The sequence below is a fragment of the Phocoena sinus genome, chromosome X (assembly GCF_008692025.1).
Source record: "Phocoena sinus isolate mPhoSin1 chromosome X, mPhoSin1.pri, whole genome shotgun sequence".
In the NCBI taxonomy this organism is placed as follows: Eukaryota; Metazoa; Chordata; class Mammalia; order Artiodactyla; family Phocoenidae; genus Phocoena; species Phocoena sinus.
Window position 1 is genome coordinate 126,688,391 of NC_045784.1, and position 23,743 is coordinate 126,712,133.

Below are 23,743 nucleotides of genomic sequence, written 5' to 3' on the forward strand. Positions count from 1 at the left end.
TATCTACGAAACAGAAACAGACTCACAGATATAGAGAGCAGACTTGTGGTTGCCAATGGGGAGGGAGGGTGGGGGAGGGATGTAGTGGGAGTTTGGGATTAGCAGATGCAAACTATTATATATAGAAGGGATAACCAACAAGGTCCTACTGTACAGCACAGGAAACTCTATTCAATATCCTGTGATAAACCATAATGGAAAAGAATATGAATGGAATATATATGTATATATATATTTGTATAACTGAGTCACTTTGCTGTACAGCAGAAATTAGATACAGCATTGTAAATCGACTATACTTCAATAACATTTTTTCAAAGAGCTCTTTATATATATCTAGATACAAGTCCCTTATCAGGTGTATGGTTTGCAAATATTTTCTCCCATTCTGTGGGTCATCTTCTCACTTTCTTGATTATTTCAATATATGGTTATTAAACGACACATTTCTAAATAACCCATTTCAAGATAAATTAGAAAATGTTTTGAACTAAATGGAAATGAAGACATGACATAACAAAATTTGTGGGGTGCAGCTAAGATTTATAGAGAAATGTTTAGTGTTCAGTACTTAATTTAGAAAAGAGCAAAGGTCTAAAGTGAGCTATCTGAGCTCCACCGTAAGTAATCGTTTAAGCAACTGTCTACGAGGCATCATCAGAGTGGTCTCCAAAGCAGTCAGGCCAAGCTTGTGCTTGCAGCAACAGTGTACGTCCGCATCGTCAACAACATTCCTGATACTGTTAGACTTTACTATTTTGCCAAATAGATGGGCATGAAAGGTGTCTTCTTGCTTTAGTTTGTATTTCCCTGATAAGTAGGGAGTTGACTAGCTTTTCATATCTTGAATGGTCTTTCAGGTCTCACCCTCTATGCAGTGCCCGATCATGGTTTCTTTGTTTGTTTGTTTTGTTTTTCTCCATTTTAGTTGTCTTTTACTCTTTGACCTGAGAATGTTTTACGATGTTATGAATGCGAATATTTGCCACTTATATCTGTTGCAAATATCTTCTCGCAGTCTGTAGGTGTCTTTGAACTTCATGTTGTCTTTGTTCTATAAGTGTTTTAATTAAAAGAAGTCAAATTTGTTAATATTTTATGGTATGGCTTGTGTTTTTCTCTTAAGGAGTCCTGCCTTATCATAAATATAGTCTCCATTATTTTCTTTTAGTGTTTTAATGTTTTATTTTTACATATTGCTTTATAATTCACCTGGAACTTATTTTTGTATAGGGATTTCCTTTTTTTTCACATGGCTATCCAATCATCTAAGCACTATTTATTAAATAGTCTATCCATTCCCTGCCTCTCTGCTGTTCTATCATTGTCATATACAAAGGTTCCCTACATCTGAGCTTTCTGTTCTGTTTCAGTGGTCTGATTTACTTTGCCCCTATGCTCATACCACATAGTTTTATTACTGTAGGCTCATAAGAAATGTTGCTCTCTGGTGGCATTATCCCCTGCCCATTCTTTTCTTCTTCTTCGTGAGTGTTTTTTTCATATCCTTGCCCCTTTGCTCTTCCATGTAAATTTTATTGTCAGCTTGTCAAGTCTGATGAAAAAATCTATTAGAATTTTTATTGAAATTGAAATGAATTTATGGATCAATTTTGGAAGGATTGCCATCTCTGTAATACCAAGTCTTCTCTCTTGTGAAAAGAATGTGTTTTAGAGGGATCTCTTGAACTGTCTGAAAGTGGTCCCACCTCCAGGGATCTCACTCAACAAAAGCCAGAGTTAATGATACTTATGCTGAAGTACCTTGAACTGTGTGTAGAATTTAGTCTAAGTGCTGTGTTCCGTAATTGTCAATTGTACATATAAGGTCAACCCAGTAGTGTTTGTCTCCTGCATTCTTTTATGTTTTTATTGCCATATCTGTTTATTTGCTCCAGGTCTTAGGCACTCAAGGACTTAGCACAAAAACCAAGGCTGGAGAAGAACAATGAGAGGCTAAAGAGTTCCACTTCTTGGTATGTAACCACATTCTCTGCCTTCAGTGAGAAAATCGTAGGATGTAATGCAGTTGGTCTAGATTGAAAGGGAAAATTTTGAAGTCTTTTGATATAAAAAATGACAACTATCCTCCGAGTTTCTAGTTTGTTTTGCTTTTTCCATTTTCATATGCTCTGGGGCCATTGTTCAGCTACATACAGCATTATCACCAAAACCATGACTACATAATGCCTATAAAAAGTTATTCCTAAGTACTCAGATACAGGACCAAATTGTCCAGTGTTTACCCTCATGTGTTGGCGAAGACTTTTAGCCACGGTTTCAGAGTCTACCAGGCATTTGCCTGTTTGTCTGCTACGGAACAGAAGCTTTCAAGCCCTGCACTGTTTCCTCCTGTATCTGGACACTTAGGCCTATTCTATCAATGTTTATTTTTATTAATTAATAGACTTTTGGGGGAGTTTTAGGTTTACAGAGAAATGGAGCAGAAAATACAGGGAGTTCCCATATACTCCCTCAGTTTCCCCTATTATTAACATCTTGCATTGGTGTGGTGCATTTGTTACAATTGATGAACCAATATTGATATGGTGTCATTAACTCGAATCCATAGTTTACATTCGGGTCACCGTTTGTGTTATACAATTTTATGGTTTTCAGTAAATGCATAATGTCCTGAATCCACCATTACAGTACCACATGGAGTAGTTTCTCTGCCCTAAATATGCCCTGTGTTCCACCCCCGTCACTCCCCACTTACCCTCAAACTCCTGGCAACCTTGGATCTTTCTCTTTTTTTCTTTTGTCTTCATAGTTTTACCTTTTCCAGAATGTCATATATATTGAACCATACAACATGTAGCCTTTTCAGACTGGCTTCTTTCACTTAGCAATATGCATTTAAGGTTCCTCCATGTCTTTCCATGGCTTGATAGCTCATTTCTTTTTATTCCTGAATAGTATTCCGTTGTCTGGATGGACCAGTTAGGCCTGTTCTTAATCTGTTGCTCTTTGATGTACCGTTAACTGTGACAGACAACCCAGGACTCTAAATGACAAAGCCCTCTATGCCCAACCGTAGTCAAGGACCTATTTGAACAACCAGTCCATTTAAACTCATTTCCTGGCCAATGCAAACAAGTGATCATTGGGATCAGAAAAGAAATTAGCCAAATTAATTGTCATTGACTTGACCAGACAATTCTATCACGATGGTCAGACTGGTGGGACTTGTGGGTCTAGCCTGAGAAGTAGGCCGGATGGTCCAGTGAGAGGAGCCTGGGCCCAGGAGTCAAGCTCTCTGCGTTTTACTCGCAGCCCTACCACCAACCTGTGCTAACCACTCCCCGCTGTGGACCCCAGTCTTTGAAGGTCTTGGCAGCTTTACTGAGGACAAATTCCAGAAGAGCTGCAAGTCCTCTCTTACTGATCAGCCATCTCACCTGTGGCATGGGATGTCATTTGTATGTCAGAGTATATATACGCAGGCAGCAGGACCAAGGACTCACAGACAAGCCCTTTGTTCTTCCCAGGGGATGGGGCTGTCCTGCATGCCCCTGAGGGCTTTGCAGAACTTTCACAGAAAGGAGCTCGGAGATAAACAAAGGGTGACACTGAACGCAGCATTTTCTTTGACCCTGGAAAGGCCTTTTCTTCCTGTATCGTTAGACCAAAACAGATGCAAAGGCATCATCAATGATTAATGCTGCTGGATGGAGCTGGTTCACTGTAGATCTGGACTCTCCTCTTCTGCATGTCTGTGGAAATCACAGAGGGCTACTGCCCTTTGGAAGTTGCAGCTCCCCTTTGCTCTCAGGAACTGACTTCCATGAGTGCCTCTGAAGTTTTGAGTTTAAATATTAGCTGGTTTTCACAATGAAGTCTCCCCACTTTTCATTCCCTGCATCTTTTGGGGGGCGGAAGGTTGTTCTACAGGGTTAAAACAGAAACTTAGCATTCGTTCCTTCTTCTGCAAATTAATTTGGTCCACAAACCTCTCCTGAGAGACTCTTGATTCTATGCTGGGCCCTCGGATTGAGCTTGGCAGTGGACTCTGTGGAGACAATGGAAGGTCCTCTGACCTTGGGGAGCACACAGGGCTGGACAGTTTCAGGTCATGGCCAGGAAGCCTACCATAGCCCCAGCTGCCCAATTAGAAACGCCTCACTCCCTCAGCCATCACTCACCATTTGGCTTCTGGGGTTCAGACTACGTACATCGCACGTGGGTGCTGGCAAAGCCCGCTCTCTTGTCTCCCTTGCTCCAGGCTGTCCCCACTGTGAAGGACATTCCTCCCACTGTGAAGTCATGCCTCCCGCTCCGAAGGCCTGGCTCTCCCCTGGCTTCAGAACGAAGTCCCAGCCGAGGCCTGGTGTTCAGGGCCCTCCTCACCCTAACATTCTACTTCCTACTTAACTTCCAAGATCTCGACCACCCCTTTCCCCAAATCGTCATGCTTCAGACATCCCAGACTTACGGGTACACGGGATGCTCAGGTACCAGAACCTGATTGTCAAGGCCCTCACCCCATGCTGTATGGAGAAGAGAGCCGGCACGGAGTATTTCCCAGAGCAACCTGGAGTCTCCAGGAGCACGGGCTACCAGGCTCCTTGCTGCAGATGCTCACCCCCTCTTCCATGAAGGAGACCCCCTCTGACTGCCAAAGATCAAGGGAGGGAGGCGCAGCAGGCAGGCCCCCCAGACCTGTCCTGAAAGGAATGGGGAGCCTGCCTCCCAGTCTGATATGCTCCCGCCCACCCCAGGCAACCTTGCCTTCAGCGACTCTTTATTTATTTATTTATTATTTATTTTTGGCTGCACTGGGTCTTTGTTGCTGTGCGTGGGCTTTCTTTAGCTGCGGCGAGCGGGGGCTACTCTTCGTTGCGGTGCGTGGGCTTCTCATTGCGGTGGCTTCTCTTGCTGTGGAGCACGGGCTCTAGGTGCACGGTCTCAGTAGTTGTGGCTCACGGGTTCTAGAGTGCAGGCTCAGTAGTTGTGTCGTACGGCCTTAGTTCCTCCGTGGCATGTGGGATCCTCCCAGACCAGGGCTTGAACCCGTGTCCCCTGCATCGGCAGGCGGGTTCTTAAGCACTGCGCCACCAGGGAAGCCCCTTCAGTGACTCTTAACTGACCATCCACTGGGCACCAGGCACTGGGCTGGTGCTGGGCTCCTGGCTTCAAGGAGCTCATGATCCAGCAGGGAGGATAGAGCTCTATAAGTGGGTACATTCATTTGCTAGGACTGCCGTAATAAGGTACTACAGACTGGGTGGCTTGAACAACAGAAACTTATTGTCTCCTACTTCTGGAGGCTGGAAGTCCAAAGTCAAGGTGCTTGCAGAGTTGGTTCCTTCTGAGGCCTGTCAGGAAAAGATCTGTTCTAGCCCTCTCTCCTTGTCTCACAGATGGCCTTCTCCCCATGTCTTCACGTGATCTTTCCTCTACACGTCTGTGTCTTAATCTCTTCTTTTTATAAGGACACCAGTCATATTGGATTAGGGCTCCCCCTAATGACTTCATTTTGACCTAATTGCCCTTTTAAACGCCCTATCTCCAAATCCAGTCACATTCTGAGGTATTGGACTTCAACGTAGGGAAAGTGGGGGACACAGTTCAGCCCATAACAATGGGTAATGGGAGTTTAGGATAGTAAGGGCCATAAGGGGATGGAGGTTCTGGGGCATGCTCTCTTGACCACATGCACACTGCCAGCCAGGACTACCGCTGCCAAGGCCTACCTTGAATTAAGCAGACTGCTAGTAAGAGGCAGTCATGGATTTAACCTCACAGCCACGTGGTTCCATGTAGCTCTTTTGTCAGCTCAGCCACGGAGTCTTCCAGTTGAGAAGCCCAGGCCCCTTGCTTCCTCTGGTCTGGCCCAGATCCCCTTTGGGAGAAAAAGAGTTCCTTATAAACCTCTTCCTGTCCAGCCCCTGGAGAGCCAAAGGAACATAGGCTTAGGGCACAGAGAGACCTGAATTCAAATCCCAGCTGGGCTACTTACGGCCCTGTGAGTATGGACAGACAAATCATATCCCTCTAAGAGCCTCCTTTCCTTCTTCTATAAAATGGGGTGACAACTCTTGCCAGGCATGATTATGGAACTAAAATGAGAATATCCAGGGGAAAGCTGTGGAGCCAGCCAAGCCGGGAAGGTCTTACTCTCCGTGTCCTGGCAGAGCCTGGTATTGGGGCTCGCCTGCAATCACAGTCACTCGATGAGGGTGGACCGAATGTGACCGAGTACATGGGCGGGGTGGGGGCAGTGTCCCTCCACTGCAAGTGCTTCTGTCCTCTGTGCCTACAAACCCAGAGGGAGGGTCCGGGTGTTCTTTTTACACCCAGGGCTGAGGGGAGGGGGGAGAGTTCCCTCCATTATGGAAGGGACAGAAAAGAAAAACAAAAGGTTGGATGTGGATGGTGAGTAGAGAGGCCCAGGAAATGTCATTGATCTGCATCTTACCAGTGTACACGTGGACTGGCCCAAGCAGGGTCAGGCAAAGGTGCCGAGAGCTATGCCGCCCATCCCCCCAGCTCGTGGTCTAGCACAGAGTAGCCAGACTTCCTGTTGCCTTTCTAGGTGAGAAAGGTCTTTTGGGACTTGTGTTAAGCATGGAGTATGACCATATATTGGTTCATTTAATGGTCACAGTCACCATATCAGGTAAGTAAAGTAGTAGAACCGGGATTTGAACCCAGGTCTCTGATTCTAGGGCCGGCCTCCTAGCCCCTAGGCTACACTGTTTATAATGAAAAGACTGGGGGATAAGAGAGGCTGAAGACCTGGTTTTGAGTCCTAGCTCTGCCACATGCTGGCTGTGTGACCGTGGGCAGCCCTCTGAGCCCCGGTTTCCTCATCAGTTAGATGGGGGGTGGCAGGAGTGATAGCCCTGCATGCACACACACACACAGCCACGTCCATTCAGGCTCACTGGGCAAGTTAAATGAGGGAGCTTGTCAAGAAGCGCTTTGTAAAGTGTCCATTCCCCAAGGTAACCCACAGCCCTGGTGTTCTGCTCGGTACACAGGCCAGCCTTCAGAGCTTCCGTCAGGTTTTCACTTCAAAGCTCCCTTTGGGGTTATCAGCAGCTGCTTCCACCTCTCCTCTGTCTCTGTCTCTCTGTCTCACACACTCAAAAACCACATTCTAAGTGCAACTTGTCTGCCCCGTCCTCTAGAAGGCTGCTGCTTTCTATGTCCGTCAGACCCACAGAAAAGCCTGGCTGAGCTAGGCCCCAGGAGTCACGTACAGAGTTGGTGAACTTTGAACGGAGCATATCTGAGAAGGAAGGTCCAGTCCAGTGGGAAAGGGCTTGTCGGGAGGTGGCGCTTCTCCTGTTTCTATTGCAAACAGGTCCTAGATCTACTCAGAGCTCCTCTTTGCTGGGGACATTGTCATCCGTGCCACCACTTTCTTTCTCCTAAGCCCTGGGAGGGGGCTCCCCTCGGGACAAGCAGCAAGAGAGAAAGAAGGTAGCTTGTCCACCCCTGAGCTCTGTGGCCCACATGGTGGGGGGTGGCCTGGAGCACAAGAAGCACCGTGGCCCCGGGTCTGGAAGCCTGAGCGCTGGCCCCAGCTTTGCTCTTGGTTTTGCACAAGTCCCTCCCCTCTCTGGCCTCAGATTGAGGGCGTTGACTCATCCTATCCCTGAGCTCCCTTCTCACGCAAAACCTCTCTGCCTCCAGGCCTGTGTTCCAGCTCTGTGATCAGGGAGCTGACAGGCCTTCTGGTCAGGGTAGGAAGTGGCCTCCTGCCAGCCCAGTTGAGGGTTTCATGCGGGTCCTGCCCGCACCTGCCTCACGCGTACTGCTGGTCACCCTTTCCACAAGTCCTAAGCAGACACCCGTTCACTGTCCTTCGAGACAAATTCCACGCAGGAAAAGTAACACGCTTTTAAGTAGCCAAGCAGCAACTAGGCACAAGCCTATTTCTTCACAAAGCGTGTCCACCTCTTGGCCCATCTGCCTCTGAGTAGCCTGAAGCACAGCAAAGATGGTATGTGTCCCGGCCGTGGATTTGGGACTAAGCCCACCTTGAACATCGCGCCTACATTTCCCCTCCGGTGATACCTCGATCCTGAACGACCCCAACTCCTTCCCACAGATACTTGGCCCAGTGAAAGCAAATATTTCAACAGTTAACTCTCTGACCCCAGTGCTTCTCTCTTCATGCTAAATGCCAGTTTAGGAAGGAAAAAATATTTATCACATTCTTGCATGGCCCTTTTACACCAGATTGAATGGGTGACAGGCAGGAAAACTGGAAAGGAAATGCCTGGAATATTTAGTGGATGTGGTCATCATGTTTGATTTGATCTCCCCCAATGCAAATACGAATGTCCCACTTCATTTGCATGTGAGTCTTTTCTGCCACAGAGGGAGGGGTGGAAGGGCCAGCTCAAGTCCCCAGGTGATCTTGGATGGAGTGAGGCCTTAGCTGGGACTTAGAGCGGTTGTGCTGGGCCCCAGGTGGCTGGGGGTGTGATCTCTAGGGGCTGCGGAGGGGACAAGGTCACATGCAAATACTTTATCTCAACTGAGCGCAGCTTGGGAAAGACCACGATTTGCTTTTGCAGAAAACCGCTTCACTGGTACCGCTCCCGGAGAAGGCCATGGGAGGGGAAAGAGTGCTGGGCTTGGAATAGAATTACTCGATTCAAGTTTCAGCTCTACCACTTGCTTGACTTGGATGAGTTTCTTAACTCCTTGGAGCCTCAGTTTTCTCCTTGGTATAAACGGGCTTAAAAATCTCCGCTCTATCAACCTCATAGGGCTGTTGTGAAGAGTCCAGGGGAAAATGCACATGCAAGCTGCTGTCGACTGTCTTACTATTATTGTTTATGTTATTAGGTGAGGAAGCCAAAGAAAGTCAAAAGGGCAAATAGGCAGCAGTTCCGTCCTGAGGTGATTTGAACTCAAAACAACTCATCCGAAAGAAGTCTTTTGGAACTTGTCAAATTGTTCTTAAGAACTTCTGAGCCCTGGGCTTTAGGCCAGAGAGCAGCTTGAACACACTCTGTGGCCTGTGGGAGCCTGCTGCCCTGCCCAGATGCTCTCACTTTCCGCATCTGTACCATGTGGCCTAGACACCCTCTGCAACCCCTTCTAGTGTGAGGCAGCCTGCTGTCTGGGGCACATTGATCATGCATTCCAGAGGTTTCTCACACGGCACTGGGCCTTTGCCGGTAGGAACTTCCGTGTTGCTGTAGGCCCAGCCTTTTGAACAGCAGGCCCATCTGCAGGTCAGGTCTACTCTAGCCTAGCCTTTGCTAGAGAACAGGCCAGTGTTGTGGTCAAATAGCATGAGTTCTGGAGGGAGAGCCGCGGGCTCCTATGCAACAGTCCTCTAGGCCTCGGCGGAGACAATTCTAGGGTGAGTCTCCCCAGCCCAGCCAGCCCGGAGATCGAATAAACAGAAGGCCACAGACTCAGGACAGTTTCTCAAAGAACCTCCCAATCGGAAGGATCAAAGTATTTAGATGAAAATTTACATATTTCCAATGGGCCTGATTTAAATACACAGGAAACTCATTGTTGACCATTGCAAACCATTTATGAAGGGCTTATGTTTTTTCTTCCATTTGGCTGCTACCAGACCATGAAAGAAACAGGTCTACAGAAACTTCACCTTGACTCCTGTTAGCCTTGCTGCGGGGTTTGACTTCTAGAAGGCTTCCTCATATCCTCTTCATCCTCACGAAACCCAGGATCCAAGATGCTGCCCGAGTGACAGAGCAGTTAGAATAGTTGCTACCATGAAAAGCTGAGAGTCTTTCCCTTCTCAGATTTCACTCTTTCAACCTACTGCCCTGCCTTCCATCACCTCCCAGGAGCAGGCCCTCCTCCACCTGACATTCAAAGCCTTCCCTAGTTCATCTGTTCAGTGGAGAACAGGGGAGAAGATGCTGGGCTTTAGATCTAAGCAGATCTGACTTCGAATGCCAGCTCTATCTTATACGTGACCTTACTCTACTTTTCTTTCTGAGCCTCTGTTTTTTCATATGTCAAAGGGAGATAATAAATGCATCATGGAGCTGTTGTAAGGATCGAAGAGAATCTAAAACAGAGTGGATATATGTGTATGTATAACTGATACACTTTGCTGTACAGCAGAAAGTAACTCAACGTTGTAGATCAACTGTTCTCTAATAAAAATTTAAATAATAATAATAAATACAGAGCATCTGGCCCAGCACGTGACCCATCGCAGCTGCTCCGTCGTCAGTGGCTGTGAACGCTGTGACTCTGTCGTGCACAATTTGGCCCCAACCTGCCCTCCAACTTTTCATCTCATCCCTTCCACACTCCCTGTGCTCCAGCCAGATTTAGTCTTTGCTGTTACCCTAAGACTCTCTGAGCCTCTGCTTTGACTTCATGACTTAGCTTATGCCCATCCCTTTACCTGGCACATCTTCCCCCTTAGATTCACCTGTCTAAAATCAAACATTTATTTCAATAGACTCACCAACCATAGAAAACAAACTTATGGTTACCAAAGGGGAAAGGGGGGAGGGATAAATTACGAGTTAGGGATTAACAGATACACACTCCTATATATTAAATAGATAAATGACAAGGTCCTACTGTATAGCACAGGACTATATTCAGTATCTTGTAATAACCTATAAGGGAAAAGAATCTGAAAAAAAAATCTATATCTGTATCTATCAATATATCTGTATCTATAGAGAGATTACATAGATTCGGATACAGATATAGATACCTGAATCACTTTGCTCTACACCTGAAACTATCACAATATTGTAAATAAACTATACCTCAATTTAAAACAAACAAACAAACAAACCTATATTTCAAGTCCCAGCTCTGGACCCTCAGCTTGATATGATCGTTTTACCTCTGCGTCCCTGTAGCCCTTCAGCCCTCTCATGGTGCTGATCATGGATCCCGCCCAAAACACCACTCTGTCTCAAGCCTCGTACTCGGTGCTACAGTGTATCGTGGCTCAGACTCCGTAGCTACCTTCAAGGAGCTCAGTCTGTTGAGGAAGCAGAGAAACGGGGCCCCTAAGTAGCTACCTCATGCTCGCCTACCTACAGACAGACCCACAGGTTGCTCATCAAGGACCCCATCTTCCCGTGTTGCTTTGAAGCTTCTGATTAAGACAGGTCGAGCCGGGCCAAGGACGGGGAGATAATCGAGGTGGCAATGAGAGCTAAGACTTCTGAGTGAGAGAGACCTGGGTCACAACCCTGCTTCTTCCCCCCCTTACTAGTGACTTGTGACCCTGGGCCAATCACTTCACCCTTCCGTGGAGTGTTTCCGGGGCGTGAATGGGAAGGGCCAGGCCCAGGGTGGGACACGTGGTGGGTACTCCATAAAGGCTCATTAGCGGGCTAGTGGTATTTGTCCTACCACCATAGAAGGTACTGCGGTACAGATGGGCTTTTCTTGGGTCCCAGTCAAGGGAACTTGTATCTAGAAGTGCCGAAGTACGCTTTCGCAGTGAAGCCTTGCCCACGAGGCTACCCTGAGACGCGGGCCCTGAGGAAAGCAGTTCAGAGAGGCCCGAGTGGCTAGACGTAGCGGCTGTTCCTAAGGATGTGTTGACATGAGGTCAGTTTGTGATGATCTCACTTAGTGCTCTGGTGAAAGCTGGCCACTGGGATGTCATTGGTGTGTAAGGAAAACTGTGTCTCTTCCAGGAAGAGCTGCCTGTGACCAATGTGATTGGGTGGTGATGGGGGCCAATGAGGAAGGTTTGGTGACAGGTGCCCTGTTGCATCTGACACAGGGATGAACTCGGCACAGCTCCCATTTAACACTTAGTGCTATGTCCTCTGTGTGTCCCTGGGCAGAATCCTGGGTGGGGCTCAGTGGCGGGCTAGGCCGTGTCCTTAGCAGGGTAGCCTGCTGGAGACAAGGAGACAGCTGGGACTGAGAAGGCCTGGCAGTCAGAGTGGTGAGGCAACGTGGGTATGGCTTCCGCAGGTACTGGCCTCTGAGGCGGGGCTCATCTTGCGGGTCAGCGTGGCAGTGGGAGCCTGGCGACCCTCGAAGTCTGGGCTTGGAGGTATATTGCCAGACACGGAAACTTTTGCAGCAAAAGTCGGCCGGCAGCTGGTCGGGAGAGGGGCTGTCTTCACCTCTGTGGAGGGACCAGCAGAAGCCAGGCAGGGAGACAGGACCCGATCCCAGCACACTGGGGCTCAGTGCAGGGCTCCAGGTCCAGCAAGGGCTGACATACTCAGCAGGGAACCTGAGGCAGAAGCTCATCTGTGTGGACTGGGCCAGTGTGGTTGGGATGGGGAAAGGCTGGGGCTGTGCGGAGAGGCCCAGGGCCTGGCTGTGAGGGCCACGTGCTGGCAGAGACTGGTAGATCGGCTGACCCAATTCCCTCTTAGCTCTTTGTTTATTTTCACTTGGACACCCTTTTAAATGTTACTTGGCTACATTTTTCCTCATTCGTTCAACCAATATTTACTTACTGGGCAGCCGCTCCCATGAGGCCCTCTCCTGTATTCTGAGCAGACTAGTGACACTGAGACCTTGGCTCTCTCCTCAGAGGCCTCCCTCTGTCCACCGGGGTTGGCAAGGACGATGAGAGTCTACACAGGGCAACACGGGAGTCCAGTCTTCTCAAATGCAAAGTGTAGGAAATTCTAGACTCCTCACAAGGACTGGTTTGATTTGATTCTCACAGCTGAGACCAGAGCCTCAGGGGAAATAGAGCAGAAATGGCCAACTTCATTTGGGGCCCAGGAGTTTTCTCCAAGTTAGCAGCAAAGCCTCATGGGAAAATGAAACTCCCAGGGAGGCTTAGGCACCTTCTCCCTCTGGGATGAGGTGGAGTTTTCCTGCAGAGAAGGATATGTGAAGGCCCTAGATCCTCCTGGGACCAAAGATTTCCCTTCTGATGATCCAGGGACTCGGATTTTATTTTGAAATGGGATGAAGAATGGCAAGCATGGCTTGCCGGGGAGTGAGAACTTCAGCCCCTGGAAATTCAGGAGAGGACAGTAATGCCCTGCAGCTGGGGCCCCGTGGAGGAAAAGCACCACCATCCCCTCCCAGAGAGGATGGTTCCAGCGCAGGAAATTCACCAAAGGCAATAATAGGAGTCACTAGTGGGAACGGCTGTTTTGCTTTTAAAAATGTTTCGACAGGTGTCGGGAGGAAAATTACCCTGTACCAGAGCTCAGGGCTCAGAAAAGAGGAGGCAGCTCTCAGTGCGCTTTCTGGCCTCCTTCCATCCTAAAATGTCCTATTTTTCTACATAGAATAAGAAAATGCCCTTGTCCCCCACTTGCCTCCCTCCCTCTCTCATTTTGTTCCAGTTTCATACAGCCATTGTGACGAGCAGCCTTGGTGCAGCCTCAGGAATCACATGTCCACCTCTACAGCCACCTACTCTTAGCATCTTCTGCTAGCGACCCATCCAGGCCCATTTACTTGGCTGGAAGGACTCTGAGTGCCACCTCATTCCTGGGCCAGTGCTGTTATTTGTAGGACAGCTCAAAGGTACCCCTGCATACCCCCAGTGGAGAACACTTCCAATCGCTAATCCTAGGAAAGACCGGGATTCACAAAATCCCTCTGAGGCCAACGTTCTCTCTTCTGTCATCACTATGGTTTTTTTCTTTTTTTGCAAAATGGATTTTTTTTTCCCAAAATGTAACAGTAATTCTTTAATACTAAGTTTTTTTGTTTGGTTTTTTTTTTTTGCTGTTTACACATGAACAGAGGGGCACCTGGGACCGCAAAGACTAGGACGTCTTAAAGGCCAGTGGCACCAGACTGCGCCAGCATCTCGACATGTGCACACACAGTTGTTGATTGCAAAGCGAAGTGCCAGGCTCAGCCCGCAGCACAGAGCAGACCGATCCCCATTTTCCCCAAATTCAGACTGGGAATAAGGACAAAGTAGACAATTAGAAAATTATTTTAAACATGTAAGAAATTCCTCTAAAGTAATGCGACTCATTTGTGTTCATCCTGGGGTGATGGAAAGATTGATAAATTTGGAGGCAGAAAGTCTATGTTCGACTCTCCCCTTTGCCATGGACTAGCTGTGTGACCTTGGGAAAGCTGGTCACCCTCTCCAGTCCTTCATTACGTCATTAGTAAAGGGATGGTAAAGCATCTAGCCACAGGCTTGTTCAGGACAAAATGAGGTAAGGGATGTGGCAGTACTAGAAATTGGCCACAGGCTCACCATCATCAAAACCCCCATGAGGAGCTGTAAGTGGGTACTCCGTGCTCATAGCATCTGTGGGACTTGTCTTGAGAGTCTGCCTTTAGAGCTGACCAGCCAGTCCTAGAACACCTCTGTATCACTGGAGGGTAGGTTTGATTATCAGTAACCCAAAAGGCTTTCTGAGAGAATATGGAGAAAGGTGGATGGTTAAACCAGGAAAGGCTGGATTGGGCTACAAAGGGTGGTATAATTCAGTCTCCAAGGGCCACCTCTACAGCCCCACAGGGTTTGAACAACAGCAGCTATGAGAAAACGTGTAGAGCCTCTCAAAGGACAACTTTGAAGGGAGACATTTCCTTGATGGCATAAATTCTGGCTCCTCTGCTTTAAAAAAAAAAAAAGTCTCATTATCATGATTTCCAGTATAAAAGAGCATCCATGTAAATGTCTAGTCAGTTGCATCCTGTGAGCCTCCCTTTTTCAATTGACTGAGGCTACTGGAGAATCCATAGTCTGTAGGTCTGTAGGACTGCTTCCAGTTCTATGTTCTGGTTATGATTCTGCTTCTGGGAACATGGGTGTGAAGATAGGAGCTTGCCTCGGTAGTGCTCACAGCAGGATACTGGAAATAAGAGGAAACACTTATAGAACCTTACTCTTCCCACGAGGTAGGCACTGTCAATTATCCCTATTTTACAGATGAGGAAACTAAGGAACAGAGAGGTAAAGTGATTTGCCTAGGGTCACACAGCAGCTAGGAAGTGGTAGAGCCAGGATGCAAACTCAGGGAGACTGACGCTAGAGTCCATGCTTTACTCTATTGGAAGGGGTCTTGTGAGCTGAGTCTTCCAGAATGCTCTTATCCAACAGAACTGATGAGAGCACCAGTTGCTCAGGGCAGAATCTCTCTTTGTCTGAGTGCTGCCACTTGGCTCTCAAAAATACAAGAGCTCTGAGGGGGGTATAGTGCATTGAGTGCTGTCCCCCCACAAAAAGATACGTCTGCCCAGAACCTGTGACTGTGATCTCATTTGCAAAAAGTGTCTTTGCAGATGTAATTAGTTTAAGGATCTCAACATGAGACCATCCTGGATTTAGGATGGGACCTACGTCCAATGACAAGGGTCTTTATGAGACAGCAGAGGAGAGACACACGGAGAAGAAGGCAATGTGAAAACGGAGGCAGAAATTGGAGCAATGCGACTACAGCCAAGGAGAGCCAAGGACTGCTGACAGCTGCCCAAAGCTAGGAGAGTGCCATGGGGCAGATTCTACCCCAGAGTGTGGTCCCGCTGACACCTCGGTTTGGGACTTTTGCCTCCATAACATGAGAGAATACATTTCTCTCGCTTTAAGGCACCTGGTTTGAAACAATTTGTATGGCAGCCCTAGGAAATGAATACAGGGAGTGAGTCCCCAGGAGGAGTCTCGATGCACCATTGCTCCTCAAATTGATTTGAGGGTCAAGGTCAGTATGGGGGTGGGTAGCAACACCACCGACCCCTCGGAAGTGTCCACCAGAGTGGTAGAAGGTGAACTCGGCTCTTTCCGGGTCCACAGCCCTCTCCACTCAGAGGCTTCCAGCCCAGTGCGCAGAGCTGCTCAAGAGGGGCCTTGGTTCCTGGTGGTATCCAGGAAACCCCAAGAGTGGCCAGTCATAATGGCCCTCAAGAGGGCTCCTGCATTCCGCTTAATTTACCTTTCAGCTCGCTTGAGCTGTATTTCATCCCTTCTGGCGTATTTTGTTTTGTACCTTGTAAAGGGGATGGGAAGGGAGAGAGGACAGAAGAGAAGTGTGTTTGCTGGACATTTTGACATTACTGGCACTGGTATCGCTCTTGCCTGGAGACATTTTGGGAACACGGGTCTTCCATTAATATTCTCAAGATCTGAGGACAACAGAAAGTAGAATGGCCACCTACTAAGTTCAGCCATCCTTCCCAGGCTCCATGGTTCCCACTCAAAGACTGAGCAGGTGGGAGCTGCTGGGTGGTTGGAAATAACAAAAAGATGGCGGAAGGGCCAGGGATTGAAGCCCAGACGTCTGGGTCTCAGCTCGGGCTCCTCTCCCTGGACGCGCGTATAGGTTCTTGTGAGGTCCAAATCTCTTAGGTCACACTTGAGAAAACCGGCCCAGAGGGAAGCAGGGACTCGCCCCAGGCTGCACGCCGTGCTGTCTGCCAAGCTGAGACTGAGAAGCAGGCTCTTTCTGACCTGTGTTGCCAGGCAGGCTTAGATCCACTTCCTGGTCATCATAGGATCCAGGAGTGCGGCAAGCCTCCTAAATTATTTTTCTAGCTGTAAGTTCTCTGTCCCTCTCCAGATCCTCCGGCCTAGTGCCCTGCTGTTCCCGGGGCACTGTGACCACATTCCACTTAATTATTTAGGTCCCTGCCTTGTCTCCTCTGCTAGGCCACAAGGCTCAAGGTCAGGTCCTGAGCCTGATGTGTGTCTGTTTTCTTCCGGCTCCTTCGGGGGCCCAGCCAGGGCCTGGCACAGAATAGGAGTTCAGCGCATGTTTATTGAATGAATGAAAGAAAGAATGAATGAATAAATGAATGAAAATGGATATGGTAGCAGTAGAAAGTCTTCTGTGCTAAACTGCATACTAAGAGTGAATTAGAATGGATTCATTTTTATATTAAATTACATTAGCATTTCAGATTTTAGCAGAGAAGAAATTGTAGACAAATTCATGTCATTCTCTTTTTCTCTCCTCCTTCGCTGCTTAACGGAGCTGTGATACTACACATGCTATGAAATGCATTTTCTATCATTTCAAACCTCATACACGCATCATAAAATTAACTGCTAACCTTCTCCCCTTCTTTCTTCCTTGCACTGGCATCGTGTGGTTAATGCACCCTTGACCACATTTGAAAAGCAAAGTCCACTCAGTGGCATGAACCCACCTGGGGCTACCTAGCTGGCTTCATGGATGTGTGTGCTTAGACAGCTCTACTGCGGGCAGCGTGCGCAGGGCCCGGGGCGGACCTGGGCTCCGGGCCTGGCAGCTGTGGGTGTGGCAGGCTGGACGTGGGAGGCCCTCAGTGAGGCCTCAGAGCAGGAAGAGGTGGTGAGCGTGGGGGAGTGGCTTGCCTCATGAAAAGGCCTCTCTCAGGGAGGCCAGGCAGGAGCGAGGACCCCGTCCCGGAAGCTCCACTGGGGCTGGGCCAGTGGGGGCCATGTACGGGGACTCATCCCTGGGTTTCTGCGTGACCATGGTCTTTGGTAAAGCAGGTTCAAGGCAAGCCTGCTGTTCAAGAGGTGGTAGTGGGGAGCCCTGGGCTCCCCCCATTCCATAGCTCTGAGATCTCGGGCAGGTTACTTCATGTCTCTGAGTTCAGTTGCCTCTTCTGTAAGTGCAGGCAGTAGCATCCCGTCCCACAGGAGGCTGAGCTCTGTGCACTTACCACAGACCGTGGCCCACGCGAGGCGCCCTACGTGTGAGTCCTGTGGAGCGGACAGTGGAAGACGGTAGAGGTGTCGTCGAAGTGTGTTGACAACAGCTTCGTGTGGATGACTGCCCTCCTCTCAGCCTGGAAACGGGCTCTGAGAGGTGAGGGGCCTTGCTCAGGGTCCAGTGAAGTGACAGAGGCCACGGAAGCCAGGTCCCCAACGCTTCCTCACTTGCCCCTGCCCCGTCCAGGCCACTGAGAAGAGCAGAAGTGAAGCCAGGGCTGCATGCAGCCCGCTGTGGAGGGCAGGTTTTCCTCAGAAGGGGCTCTCTGCAGGCTGTCAGTGAACTACGTGGACCGTCAGCCAGCAAGATGTCATAGCTGGGACTGGAAATTGTGTTTGCTCGAAGAAGGGGAAAAAAGAAAGGGAAAATTATACCTCGCAGACCTTCGATGTCAGATTGACTTAAACCAGCCAAGCAGCTGGCTTATCACGTTTTTCGGCCATGCTGGCCTTCCGAGGGAAGGGGGTTTGGAAGCATTTTCTAGGTGAGAAGAAATCAGGAGGGGGGTCTAGAGAGGGGAGGGGAGGCATGCAGCCCTCGGGCGAGGAGACGCGGGGTTTTGTGACTTCCAAATCTCCAGCAGGTTACACGTGCATCTTCCAGAAGCACGCCAGGCTTTGTCTGGTATTCAAGGTGGGGTTCTTCTAAGGAGATCAGTCAGGGCAGGTTGAAAGTGGGGGAGGGAAAGGCCAAGCAGGAGGGAGGCCATGCTGTCAGCCCGGTGAGAGAGACTTAGCCTGTGCGCCCAGAGGGCAAGGGCTGGCCCCTCCCAGGCCCCTCCTCTCTCAGGAGGCGTGATTTCGTGGGCTGCTCAAGGAACCGAGGCAAGTCAGGTCTGAGCAGCCTAGTCGCCTCCTCTTGACTCTGGTATGTTCTCCAGCCTCCCTGCCTCAGTTTCCTCATCTGCACAGGCGTCTAAATCAAGCGCCTGTGGTTCTCAGTAAGGCAACTACACAGAGGCGTGGGAGCACAAGGAAGGCCCTGGCCTCAGGCTGACCCTCTCAGCTGTGAACTTAACTTGGGGAAAAGGAGGTGACCCTGGCTGGTGACCCAAATATGTTGAAATGAGGGGGAAGCCGACCCAGGGCTGGCATCTGGCTTGTCCCACTGACGCAGCAGCCTTGAAGTTCCCTGGTCCTCCATCCTCACCACAGGGAAGCTCCTCTGGCCTTGGCGTTCACCTGCCCTCCCAGAATGCATTTGTCATGGTGCCACAGCCTTTAAGGCACATGGTTAACCTTTGCTTTTAATTCCCCTGAGCGCTGAGGAATGGGTTGGGAGTGAGAGCCATGGACACCCTTCAGGCTTCGTGCGTTCTGTGTGTCCTCTCTGATGCTGCAGGTGTCGGGGAGCTGAGAGGTCCCTGGACGGACGCTACTTTCTGTCTTTCTGTCAAATCCAGACAGAAGAGCACTGACTGCCCTGACCTTCAGAAAGCTGCAGAAGGCACCTGACACCGCCAGGATCACGGAGGGGCCCATCAGTTCCCAAGTCCTCTGCCCGGCGCGGTGCAGGACTCCCCTCTCCAGGTTGGGTTTCTATCGGAATACCTCTAAGGACATGCTCCCCCGGCTTCCAGTGGCAGCCTGCTCCAGGCTCAGGCAGTGCCAGTTGTGTGGAAGTTTCCCTTTGAGCTGCACTTCTCTCTGAAATGTCTACCCACCAGCCCCAGTCCTGTCCTCTGCGTGCACTTGCCCGTGACAGCTCTGGCCTAAGCTGTGGACTCTCATCTTCTTTTCTCCAGGTTGATCGATCGTCCATTCCTCTTCCGTCATGATTCCAGGACCCTTCACCAGCCTGTTCTCCCTTCTGTTCACTTCTTGTTTCTCTCCACACAGCTAATTCTGTAACCTGTTTGGAATAAATTGGATTGTTCAAGGAGAGGTAAACTTCTGAGTGGATTTCCCCTTGTATTCGCATCCGGGTTCCCCTGGAGCACTTGCTAAATAAACTTTCATTTCCCCGAGGTTCTCTTTCACCTGGTTTGGTGCTCTTTCTAAAATAGGTTTCATCCATGGCTTTACTTTCCCTTTTTTCCTTCAGACTCTGTATCACTTTCCTATTGCTACTGCAACTAAGTACCACACACTTTGTGGCTTAAAACAATACACATTTATTATCTAACCATTTCCGAGGCCAGAAGTCCAAAATGGGTCTCACTTGGTTAAAATCACAGTGTGGGCAGGGCTGCTTTCCTCTAGAAGGTTCTAGGGGAGAGCTGGCCCCCTGGCCTTTTCCAGTTTCTAGAGGCCTCTCCCATCCCTTGGCTCACGGCCCCTTCCTCTGTCTTCAAGGCCAGCGACAGAGCATCTTCAAATTTCAATCTCTCCCAGCCCTCACTCCCTGACTCTGCTTCCATTATGACATCTTACTCTGACCCATTTTTCTTACTCCCTCTTTCACTTACTAGGAACCTTGTGATTCCATTGAACACACCCAGATAATCCAGAAACATCTCCCCATCCAAAGATCTTTTTTTTTTTTGGCTGCGTTGGGTCTTCGTTGCTGTGCGCAGCTTTCTCTAGTTGCGGTGAGTGGGGGCTGCTCTTCGTTGCGGTGCGTGAGCTTCTCACTGTGGTGGCTTCTCTTGTTGCAAAGCACGGGCTCTAGGTGCACGGGCTTCAGTAGTTGTGGCACGTGGGCTCAGTAGTTCTGGCGCACGGGTTTAGTTGTTCCACGGCATGTGGGATCTTCCCGGACCAGGGCTTGAACCCGTGTCCCCTGCATTGGCAGGCGGATTCTCAACCACTGCGCCACCAGGGAAGCCCCAAAGATCTTTAATTTAATGACATCTGCAAAGTACATTTTTCCATTTAAGGTAACGTATTCCCAGGTTCCAGGGATTGGGGCATGGACAACTTTGGGGGGCGGTCATCATTCTGCTACCACAGACTCCTGCTGCAAAGCCATGGCGTCAGCAGTTAGCAGGATGAGTTTCGTTGAGTGTGGATAGAGTCATGTGGGGCTCCCATCCCTTGTGCCCACCCGGGGCCCCGGCCTCCACTCACAGAGGGGCGCTGCACTACCGGGGGGAGGGGCGGAGTGCACACAGCTCCACCGCACAGAAGAGCCCCACGTGTGGTATTCGAAGCATCTAGTTCCCAGGAACTCTTCTTTTAGGTCCCTTATGGGCCTGGCATGAATAAGAATTTAGTGAGTGAATGACTGGCTGAAGAATGACCTGCTGCTCCGCCCACCGTGTTCACAGGGCCTTCATACGGCATCCGTCAGCACGTGGCAGTGGTCCGTTCAGAAACAGCCAGTGGCGCCCCTGAGTGCACGTATTCAAGCCCAGGCTCCTCAGGCCGGCCTGTGTGAGCCCAGCTTACAGAAGTCTCACCGGACTTATCCACGAGCCCTGCCCTCTGGCCCCACTAGACTGACAGGAATAACGGCCAGTTCTGAGGGCTTTCCCTGTCTGAGCTCAATCCGCACAACAGCCCTGCACGCAGCTACTCTGACTGTCTCCATTTTACGAGGAAGGAAACAGGCGTGGAGCAGGGCGGTAAGTTACCAGGCCCACGGTGAGTGAGCAGTGAGCAAGGCCCACGGTTTGCACTGCTGTGTTACACCACCTCTCAAAATCCCCTGTGCTGCTGTCCTGTGTCCTCCGGGCCTTCGTCCTTGCTGTTCTGACCTGAGCCGGTTTCTCTTTCAAGCCTGGCTCCTGCCCTCGCCACCCCTCCTCCGCCCCGACTCTTCTCACGTCTTACCTCCGCAGTCAGTGCACCTTGCGGGGTTCCGGACGGCAGCGTGGGCCGCTCCCGTGCCGGGATGTCTGGGCTCAGCTCAAGGGCCCCATGGATGCTGCAGTTCTTACATCTCAGAGCCCCATGACCTGCTGGGCTGACTCAGTGCAGGCCCCACATGATGGGGGGTAGCTGATTCTCGACCAAGCTCCACGCACTCCGCACCCGAGAGGGGACACTCTAGATGAGAGGTTCTTAACCTTTGGTGTGTCACGGAACCGCTTTGAGGCTCCGATGAAAGCCATGGGAGCTTCTCCCCAGAAAAAGACTCGTGCACACACATGTGGGTCTTCTATGGAGGTCCCTGGCACTCCTGGAAATCCATCTGGGGCCCCTGGTTAAGAAGCCCTCCCCATGGAAGGAAAGCCGGCCTCACAGAGCCGCTCGTGGGTACCAGTCGTATTGCCAGGGCCTTGCAAATCCATTGTCTCATTGAACCCTCCCAGCTGCCTGGGAAGCAGACCTTCCACCACCTACCCTAAGCCACACAGCTGGGAAGGGGGTGTGGGCACGGTCAGCCTGGCCCCCAGTCTCTAGAACCCTTGGTTCCCCCAGGCTTTGCGTCAGAAGCTGACAAGCCATAGGCACGGGCCCTTCAGGTGAGGAATTGGCTACAACAGGCCGGTAGTGACCCCCGGCTGTCTCCTCAGAACTCTGGGAAGGAATCTGGGAAGCAACTCTGGTTGCTGACCAGCATCCTGGGGACCCTGAGCCTGAGCTTTGGCCTGAGGGTAGAGCGGCTGGGGGATGGGCTGGCGTCAAGCCTGTCAGAGCAGAGGGGCCCGGATGCTGGGAGGAAGCAGATAGTGGCCAGAATGGGATTTCCTGAGGTGCTTGCAAGGTCAGGGGGAGGGCTTGAAGCCAGGGCGGACCCTGGGGCCTCACTGGGAAGCAGCTCTGCTGCTCTTCCAGCCCCACGCCCAGCACATGACTGCCGGAGGGATGCTGCAGTACAGCCCGCCAGGGCCCTTGTGGACTCTGGAGGTACTGGAGCCAGCTTGGCTGCCTCGGAGGAGGTCAGAGGACTGGACGGGCTGCAGGGCCCCCCAGGCTCAAGAGCTGTGAGGTCTGGGTCAGGCTCTGTCGCCAGCTTGTTGCTGACTTGGGGTCATCCCTTCCTGGCACTGGCTGCGGGCCTCTATCCGTCCAATAACTAGGCCATCTCCTGGGGCCCCTCCCTAGTTGTGACGTCTGAAATTCTAGGATCTCTGTCCTTGCTTCTGCCGGGGACCTGGGACCATCCTAACTTTCCTGAGCCACCAAGGAAGTTATATGTGACGGAGCGAGAGTACGTCATTGTCAGTTCGGCGGTCCGTGTGCTGGCCCCGGGCTGGGTGCTGAGGCTCCAGTGGGGAGGCCCACCCTGCCCCTGTCTTGGGGGCTCCCAGTTGGGCTGGGACAACTGGCCTGCGAAACAAGCATTGAGCACCTTGATCATCTCTGTAACGTGCCCAGGAGCTGGCCATTCCTGATCTGAGTGGGGAGACAGCCTGTCCCTCCGTCGGGCCGTGAGGCTGGCGTGAGAAGCAGTGTTAAAGCAGTGTAACTTGCAAAGCTCTTGTGGGGCTGGAATGAGAATTTCTTCACATGCCCAGAGCCTGGCCAAAGCAGACGCTCCACAAATGGTAGCTCTTACAGCTCCATTTTACAGACAAGACAACAGAGGCCCAGTGAGGTTTACAGTTACTTGTCTAAGATCGCAAAGGCACTAACCGGCAGAACTTGGATTCTCACCCAGGGTGGACCGGCTGCCAACCCACACACTTTTCCTCATGCCACTTGACTCTGCGTTAGTTTTGGCTGGTTCTGAAATCAAAAATCTCTCGTTTGAATGAAAAATTTGCCAGAACCATTAATTGTCACAAATATATGTGGGTCGTGAGCAGTTCCCCAAGAGACGCTTTTTGCCAGCCCTGGCCTCCGAAAGCCCTTGTCTATGCCCAGCTTGAAGCTGGTGCCAGACTTCTGGGTAGGATGGACTTCCACTGCACGCGTACGTGTGCGCACGCACGCACACACACGTCACCCTGCTCCCTACCTTCTCTCCTTGGCAGAGTGAGATGCTTATTAGCTGCAGTGCTCTGCCCACAGCCAAGGTGGCTGGCTCGGGATGGGGGCACCAATTCCCATCTGGCTCCTTCCTTTCTGTCCTCCGTGGTACCCGAGGCCCATGGGCTCCCTCATTTCTTAGGGACATCACTGATGGCCCTAACCCCAGCCACAGCGCTTGTCAGGCAGCCACAGCTGAGGGCTGGGAGAAGCCTTTGTGGAGCATGGAGGGGAGGAGTAAGCGCTCAGCCCTCAGCCCCAGCTCTGTTCCCAGCTCATGGCCTGAGCTTGGGCAAGGCCTTTCTCTATCCTGGGCCTTGGAGTGTGCCTGTGTAAACCCAGGGGCTTGGATGGGAGCAGTGGCAC

General features: G+C 50.5%; 1 long non-coding RNA gene across 1 annotated transcript in view; it reads left to right on the top strand.

Annotated features, from left to right (window-relative positions):
• LOC116747334 overlaps window positions 1-19,545 on the top strand; it is a 115,942-nt gene extending 96,397 nt beyond the window's left edge. The window contains exons 10-12 of the long non-coding RNA XR_004347989.1: window positions 1,899-1,976; window positions 18,921-19,108; window positions 19,324-19,545. This is a non-coding gene — a long non-coding RNA (uncharacterized LOC116747334). The remainder of the gene's footprint in view (window positions 1-1,898; window positions 1,977-18,920; window positions 19,109-19,323) is intronic.
• Window positions 19,546-23,743: the final 4,198 nt, after the last annotated feature.